The sequence below is a fragment of the Crassostrea angulata genome, chromosome 1, assembly GCF_025612915.1.
Source record: "Crassostrea angulata isolate pt1a10 chromosome 1, ASM2561291v2, whole genome shotgun sequence".
NCBI classification, from domain to species: Eukaryota; Metazoa; Mollusca; class Bivalvia; order Ostreida; family Ostreidae; genus Magallana; species Magallana angulata.
This window is the reverse complement of record NC_069111.1, coordinates 15315124-15323304: the sequence shown is the minus strand read 5'-3', so window position 1 is coordinate 15323304 and position 8181 is coordinate 15315124. Positions and strand designations below refer to the sequence as shown.

Sequence of the window (8181 nt, the reverse complement as noted above, 5' to 3'; positions counted from 1 at the left end):
AAGCATTACAACCTCAATCTTCATTGAAATTGCAATGGGGCAAGTAACTGAGTACTCAAGTTAAATTAGAGTAAGTCATGCATCTTTGCAATATGGTTTATTAATATAGCGACTTGCATCTGCGTGACCAACAACGTTTTATTTCGTGTCTTATTTATGAATATATAAGGTAGAGTTTCATTTTCCCAAATGACCATATGCTTTTAATTTTGAGACCATGAATTCGATGGTAAATGATAGCATGAAAAAAAAGCGACGCTATAGAATTCAAAATATTCTTTAATAAACACCAATAATATATATTAAAACTAATTATATGTCCAATAATAAAATCTGAATGTTATTGCATCAATGAATACAAACTGATAAATTAAAACCAACAATTATCAAACAACAAATTATGTACTGCTTACTTTTTTCAGTTGCACAAAAAACTATTACTTAAAAAAAAACTACAGTCGAATAAAAAAAATATTGTATTAAAAAAATAATTTGATAAAAGTACTTTTAATAAAACCCAGTATGTCTGTGAAATGCCTCAAGCTACAGACTGAATTTAGAGAAATGAAGGACAAAGTCTTTCTGCACTATTAAGTTCTATGCGTAGAATTAATTTTGTTCCAGACATAATGAGTTTCATCACACAACCAAACAAACAAAACAAAAAAATCGACAACAATGTTTAAACCCGGTTACTAAAGCGCAGGATTATAATGCCAGGCAAAAACATGCCAGGAAAACATTTCGGATGGAATAATGACGCAAGCCCAAATCTCGTCGGCAGTTTAAAAAACGTCCTTAGTTACTGCGACTTTTGATCTGAATACAACCAACAACTACCTGTAATCTTAATGTTCAATGGTTAAATATAAATTACTATCATTAAATCTCCGTATCATATTGTCTTCATAATTAGTGCACCCACGTTAGGTCCTCTCTCTATTCGCGGAGAACTAATGATTCAGAAAAAAGAAGTGTTAGTAAAAACCGAGAGTCAGAGAAAAGGAAAGAGGTGTGGCCATGCTCCAATGCTACATCGCTATAGGAGGGAATCTGGACTATCTCTATTTGATATCACAGACCTTAAAAAAAACTTCAGACCCACTTTCGCTAGTCTTACCAGAGAGATAAAAATAAAACTCGAACCATTGATTATTCCAAACACCGGAAATGATTTATAGCGCGGGCTGTATTTACAGACGTCGATTAGACGTTGATTAGAAGCCAGGTGTAATGACGCGGTCCAGCACGTGCTAGTTTCCAAAATTTGTACTACAGATTCTTAATTAACCAATTTCTGCTTTGAAATAAATCAACCTGTCATAATATTAATCTATCTCGAACAATTTTGTGTCCTTGAAAAACCCTAACAAGGTCAAAGAAATGGTCAGAGCTTATATAATCCGTTATCGATTGTAAACGTCGAGATTTCTTTACATTTTTGAAATATGTTGGGCAGAAATTATTATATTTTATTGATGCCAACTTTTCGCTCCCTTAAATATATTTAAATTATGGATCTGTCATTTTGCATAGTAAACTCGTGAAAAGGATCTATGGCAGATGACAAAATCATGAACACATTTATCAGGACCGTCTGTTCCTAGAAAAAATAGTAACATATATTACATGTTATTAATAAATCAATGTCAATCCAATCATTACCTTGACAATATATACTTTATTTGATGGTTATGAAGGTGACAAACATTGCAGTAATCATACTAACATGTATTATTCCTGCAATTATCGTTACCTTTATAGCCGTGTGAAGCATTAAAGACAGCATTCTACTGTTCATGTAAACAAATCTCTCAGAATTTTTCTTAAACCAACCATATGCATATAAAAGAATGAAAGTACGTAATGTATCGATCATTTCGTTTTACTGAAAGACAACAAATTCTCTCTCGCACAATACGTCAGTCCATGTTTTCGATGTAGCTACTTTTTGAAATTTCAACGCATTTATTAACAACCTCAGAAGTATATAAATTGGACACTGCTTTACACTGGTAAAAATATTTGATTAAATGTTGTTTCTGAAAAAGTTAAAAAGTGTAAGAAGTCAGTTTCGAAAGGTTAATTTGATCAGTGTTGAATGCCTATAATCATGACTGGACCAATTAAATACATGTATATCTGGTTATATGTCAATGGCTGTATAAACGTAATCGTTTTTGTTCATAAAATAAAAAAAAAAATGAAAAACAATGTAACAAAATTTTACACATATTATAAACATAAAAAAACATGAGGTCTACAGGCCTTGACGGTCACCTGAGTACCATAGCCCATAGATTGAGCTTTTAGAAGGTATCATTTTTGCACTAATCTTCCTTTTTTGAGTCAAAATACTTATCCGAAACTCCAGGAATATTTGTCATCCATCCACCCAAATAAAAACTCAACTCTTGCCCCATGGGCAGTGAATTTCACAATAGAAGATTTTGTACATAATTCATGTAACAATGCATTTACTAGTTTATCTCCCACGACAATAAAAGTACAGAATAAAATATAAAATTCAATGCATTTTTACCATGTTGCCATATTGGTCCTACCATTACATTGTAGTATTATAAATTAGGTAGAACTGCTTGAAGAATTTCATAAGTATGCCTTCAGTTTATCTCCTTCTGCTGTGGTTGTAGAGAAGATAATTTTTAATATTTGATACATTTTCACTATATGACCAAGCTGCCTTAGGACCTTAACCCCTGACCCAAGGACCATGGATTTCTTAATTTAGGTAGAGGGCTTCATGGATATCATAACTATAAATTTCGATTTTCTCAAATGTGTATGGGAGCGTATGGGAGTGGAGAAGATTTTTAAAAAAAAAATATCCGATGTACGTTCAATATAAGATCATATTATACATGCAATAGAAACCACTAAATCTACTCTGTTGAAGAAATACGGCTTCAACTGGTACCCATTTTTTTTATTCCAACATAGTCAGTGTGACGATGAAAACATTGGTCGTTTAAGAGACACAAGCGACCTGCTTAATGCAGAAAAGATATACTTTTCCCCGTCCAAAACAGAGCTAGTTTAGAGACAGACATATTTATACTGGTACATATATAGTTCTCCAAGCGCTTTGCAGGCGAAACATAAAATTGATATGCAAGAAATTAATAACAGCATTAAATCAAATGATAGCAAGCCACAGATGTCAAAATATTTTGTAAATCGGACGTTTTCTAATGCGATGATGGCAATTATTCGATTATAGTGTCTGCAGGGGCAATAAAACATTGAAATGGTTTTGACAACAATGCTTATCTGTTTGTAAAACTTTAAATGATTTCAATATGATATACGTCAGTATGCTACGATATAAATCAAGAAGTCAAGGTATTTCTTATAAAGTAGAAGCCAAGAAAAAAATCGCTCAATCCACTTTCTGACCCATATTTCCTTCCCTGCAGAAAAAGGATAAAAGTATACTTAGTATTTTTCTTTTAACAAAAAATATATTCTATTGAATCATAAGATTGCATAATTCTTATTTTTCTTTTCAAAATATATTATTTTTCATTGTTATTTTTAAAGATTCAACTTTTACTTTTTAAGTTTCATCTCATACGAAGTCTTGTGTTAAGAAAAATATTACAAGAGTTCTATTTCCCTCTGTATAGAAGACTAGCGTTATATCACTTGTGTGATTTTTTTTCGATATTTTGAATTTTTTCCCAAACTCCAATTGCACAATGAATGGTCGCAACAAACGAAAGACTGCGTGATGATTCTCACTTTGGCTTGAAAATGAGGAAACTCTCCTTTCTTTATTCAAATGTTTACTATTCTTCCGTGATTCCCTAGCTTTGAAATTTGATGGACAGAAAAATACCTCTCAAACTGTCGCAAAATTGTGTAAAAATTTATCAAACAATTTAAAGATAAAAATAACTTGCTTTCTTAAAAACATACAGCGATCATTCCGGAAACTTGCTTATTATGTACAATTGTTTTCTAATAAAATCAGGCAAGCTTTACTTCCGGATTATCCTCGCGCAATTCTTCACATCCGGAACTTGAAAGCTGATGCAAAGCGCTCGTAAAAAAGATCAACCATGAAAAATTGCTGTGAGAAAACGCGTATTTGATGTAATTATGAATCTAAACTGAGCCATATTTACGCCATTAAAAATACGAGGGGATCGATTTCCCCTCCGCTTTATTTGCCAGGCGATACACCTATCATGGATCGACGGCGCAATCTCCCGACATGCGTCCTACCCCAGCGTAATTTTCCATAAATGTTTGCTAGATTACTCTTTTTCATGTGTAGTGTGGTCATTACGGGGGAAAGAACAGTAGATTTCACTTTGGAACTGTCGCCGTATCTCATATAAAATGACAGAGGATTGCTCTTGAGAAGATGAACTTTCAAATTTGACACACTTCTGACGATTCTGAGCTTTGAAAAGGGGTGTTTGGGTTTTTGTTAAATGTATTTGTATAATATTTAAGGTTTGCAATAACGACATCTGTTGTATGTCAAGTATATGTACACAAACTGTTTACTTCTTTACACATCTTTCTGACCAATTCCATTAGAGCAGCTGGGTTCATCAACAATTCTTTATTTTCTATTTCTGTACAACATTAAATATCTAAAACCCATTACCAAATGGATCAGAAGAACGACATTTCCATTCTTAAAATCGAAACAAAATTGACATTTTCTTATAGATATCGGGCTCCATAACCGTTTTCATGCATATGTGTGCCTGCCGAAAAATTTAAACATCTAAGTTTTGTTAAAACGTCTGTTTTTAGAATGAATTTGTAAGATCGTATGTAAAATGTACTTTTAACACGATGGCTCAAACAAATATATATATTTTTACCATAATAGCTTTGTTTAAATTCATTTAATTGTTTGTACGAAAATAAGATTTTCTATTCCGATTGGATAGTCAATTATTAAGTTAAACTAAATACGAATTCATAGACAATCTAAACAGGTTGTTAACTTTACTTGTATTAAAATTCACAGCTAAAGACAAAACCATTATACTCTTATCATTAATCTTTAGAACATTATTTATTAATGATCAGAGTATTAAACATACAAAATACAATTTGAATGTTTTGGCGGTATCAAACCTTTGATAAACAGCTTTTAAGGAATATAGATGGTATAAAAAACTAACTATCAGATTTACCTTAAAAGTTTAAAACGTTATTTTCAGCCATAAATTATTTTTTAATAAATTATTTTTTTATATTTTAGATAAAAAATTGAATATTTTCTAAATATTTATACAAAGTTCTCCTTTAAAAGGAGATCCCAACGTTCTAAAAATTGCCACAATCTCCCAGTCTTCTTAAAGGAATAAAGTAATGAATTTAACTAAAATCTTTACCCCCCCCCCCCATTTTTTTTTGTGTCCATGCGTTGTTATGAATATATAGTCATAAGTATCAAAAACCTGAAGTGTCAGCTGTCGAGCAATAAGCAAGATAAAAAACTCGTTTTATTTTGCTTTGTAAACCACAGGTACTTGGGACATGGATACCATCTCATCTTTATATGTTGAAAATAAAATAAAAATGGGGGCCAAATCACACACAGAGGATGAAGCTCTGCCGTTCAGTCAACTGTAAGGTAACAGAGATCTGAAAAGGTGACTGATTGGTCATAGCTGTGCCATTCAGTAACATCCAAGTCGACCTTCATGGAGGTGGACGTGTTTCTCTGGAGTGCTGCTCAGTGTTTTGGAATCTAAGGACTGTTTTCAATTGGTGTCTCCTATGATAGGTATATAGTCGGAGGTTAGAGGAAGTGTGCGTCAATTGTCTATTCTAATGAATTTGGGTACCCCGTCTCCCGTTAAACCACCAAAAAAGAAAAAAAACCAGAAAACCAAATTACAAGTCAAGATGGCTGCCGCTCAGGGACAGGGACAGGGACAAGGACAAGCACAGTGCCAAGATACGACTCCCATTTCTAATCCATCATGTAGTCCCATGCAGCATATTATTCAAGTCGGCAACGAAACGTACCACCAAATGCAGCCGATGCAACCTATACAACTCATGCAGCAAGCTATGTAGTGCTCTACATCATTTCAAAACCACCCTTACTCAACCTATTCGAACACTCTGAACACTTCCCATATCCCCCCACCGTGGGCCCAAAATATTTCCCTACAAATTCAGAGTGTACATAAAAAACTTGAAAAGCTTGATTTCATTGAAACTTCTCTCTCCTGCATGCAGGGCGAACTTAATAGTCTGAGCACTCGTGTCTTAGAAGTAGAAAAAAGTCAACAATTTATTTCAAACTCTTACGATGAAAACACAAAAACCAATGCTATAGCCCTTAAAGCTGAACACCGCTCGTAAATAGGCATACGCCATATTAGTTTTCTATCTCCGATATCCCACACTAGGGTATACTCTCCGATTTCGTTACGCCTGATTGCTTTCAAGTCACTACTATCGACGTGACAAAACCTTCGTGTTTCAAGGGGCACCAAGAGGGGTAATGAAATGAAAATGAAAAAATAAAAAACACAACTGAAAAAGAAACCCTTTATATCACTCTTCCGTAAAATGCGCACAGCAATAAAATGTTCTCCTGCATTTAAAAGGGTTACAGACCTCTCGCGGAACCTTTATTCAACTGTAGTACTGTACGCGTTTGAACGTTGGAATATTCATCCGGCAAAGTCCCACGTGCTTACTTCGAACAACGGCTGCCTGTCGACAAATATCTGCAAAGCTTCCACAATAGGTAAGAAGTTAGGGTATATAAATATCTAAATAGAAAATATTTCTCCAATGCCAATAAAATGTACACAAACTCGCGTTTTCAAAGACACCACGTTTCACTGACATCCATCCCTCCGATATTTGTCATTGGACTAAACTGCGCATGTGTAATAGAAAACGAAAGTAGCACTTTGTTGACCCTGACCATTGTAGTCGAATGGAAGTCGTGAACATGTGTCGGTTATCTTGCATTGCTACTTTGCTTATATTTTACTGCATTTATGGCATTTTGCTGTATTTGTTGCATAGCACTAACCTGTGCAATTGATGCCATTTTTTACTTGGAGTCTTTCTTCACTATAATTGCAAAATGGTACGCGAGTACTCGGTCAGCGTGTTCGAGGACTTTATTTACGACGGCAAAGCGTGGGTAGCACCTACACAGGTGAAACCCGAACATCGAAATGCGTTGGACCGTTAACTAACAAAAGGCTTATATAGGGGTTCTGGAATGAAAGGCGAATTGGAAAGAAATATGGCGGACAATGCCTATTTACGAGCGGTGTTCAGCTTTAATGAGCTTGACAATCTCTAAACTTCACTTGAAGACTCAATAAGAGCCAACAATCAGTTAAGCGAGGAAATTCTTGACCTCCAGTGCCGATCTATGCGGGATAATTTGTTGTTCTACGGGGTGGCTGAGGCCCTAAGGGGGGAAATAGAAGACTGTGAAAAAATTGCTCTTGATATATGTCGTTCTTCTCTGAATATAGCAGATGATGAAAGAGCTCACAGAATCGGCAGACCCAATGACAATCGAACACGCCCTATCGTATCCAAATTCTCCAGATTTCCACAACGCGAGGTCGTCAGAAAGTCGGCATTAAAGCTCAAAGGTTCTAATATCTCGATTGGTGAACAATTCCCCAAAATCATCCAAGTGAGAAGAAAGAAACTGCTTCCAGCGATGAAGGAGGCAAAAGATAGGCAGCGAAAAGCGGTCCTCATAGAGGAAACCATACTACCCTCCAGCAACGGAAGCCGACCACTTGGACGCACCGGTACTGGTGCATGGAGCTGAGGGCCGTAGCTCTCCGGGCGGAAGCTGGGAGAGAAGGGATACGAGAGGTGGCGGAAGGGGACGCAGGACTCGCTAAGGAGGTCAGGAGAACAACCTAAAGGACCTAAAAATCATAGGATGGAATATCCACGGAGGCTTTGAAAATAAATGGAAAGAAAGAACTTTTTGTGTACGTACGACACAATTTGTCTGTCCGAGTGTTGGATCGACAAGGAATTCACAATCCAGATTATAAAGCATATATCTTTTCTAGGAAATCCAAATCAACACAAGGAGGAGGCTCAATTATTTTTGATTAAAACTGAATATACCCCGTACATATCTGTTGTTGAATCCTTATATGATACCTTAATATGGCTTAAGCTAAG

General features: G+C 35.2%; 1 pseudogene; it reads left to right on the top strand.

The window, feature by feature from the left end:
- The first annotated feature begins 5823 nt into the window (after nt 1-5823).
- LOC128181758 (uncharacterized) lies at nt 5824-7889 on the top strand (annotated as a pseudogene).
- Nucleotides 7890-8181: the final 292 nt, after the last annotated feature.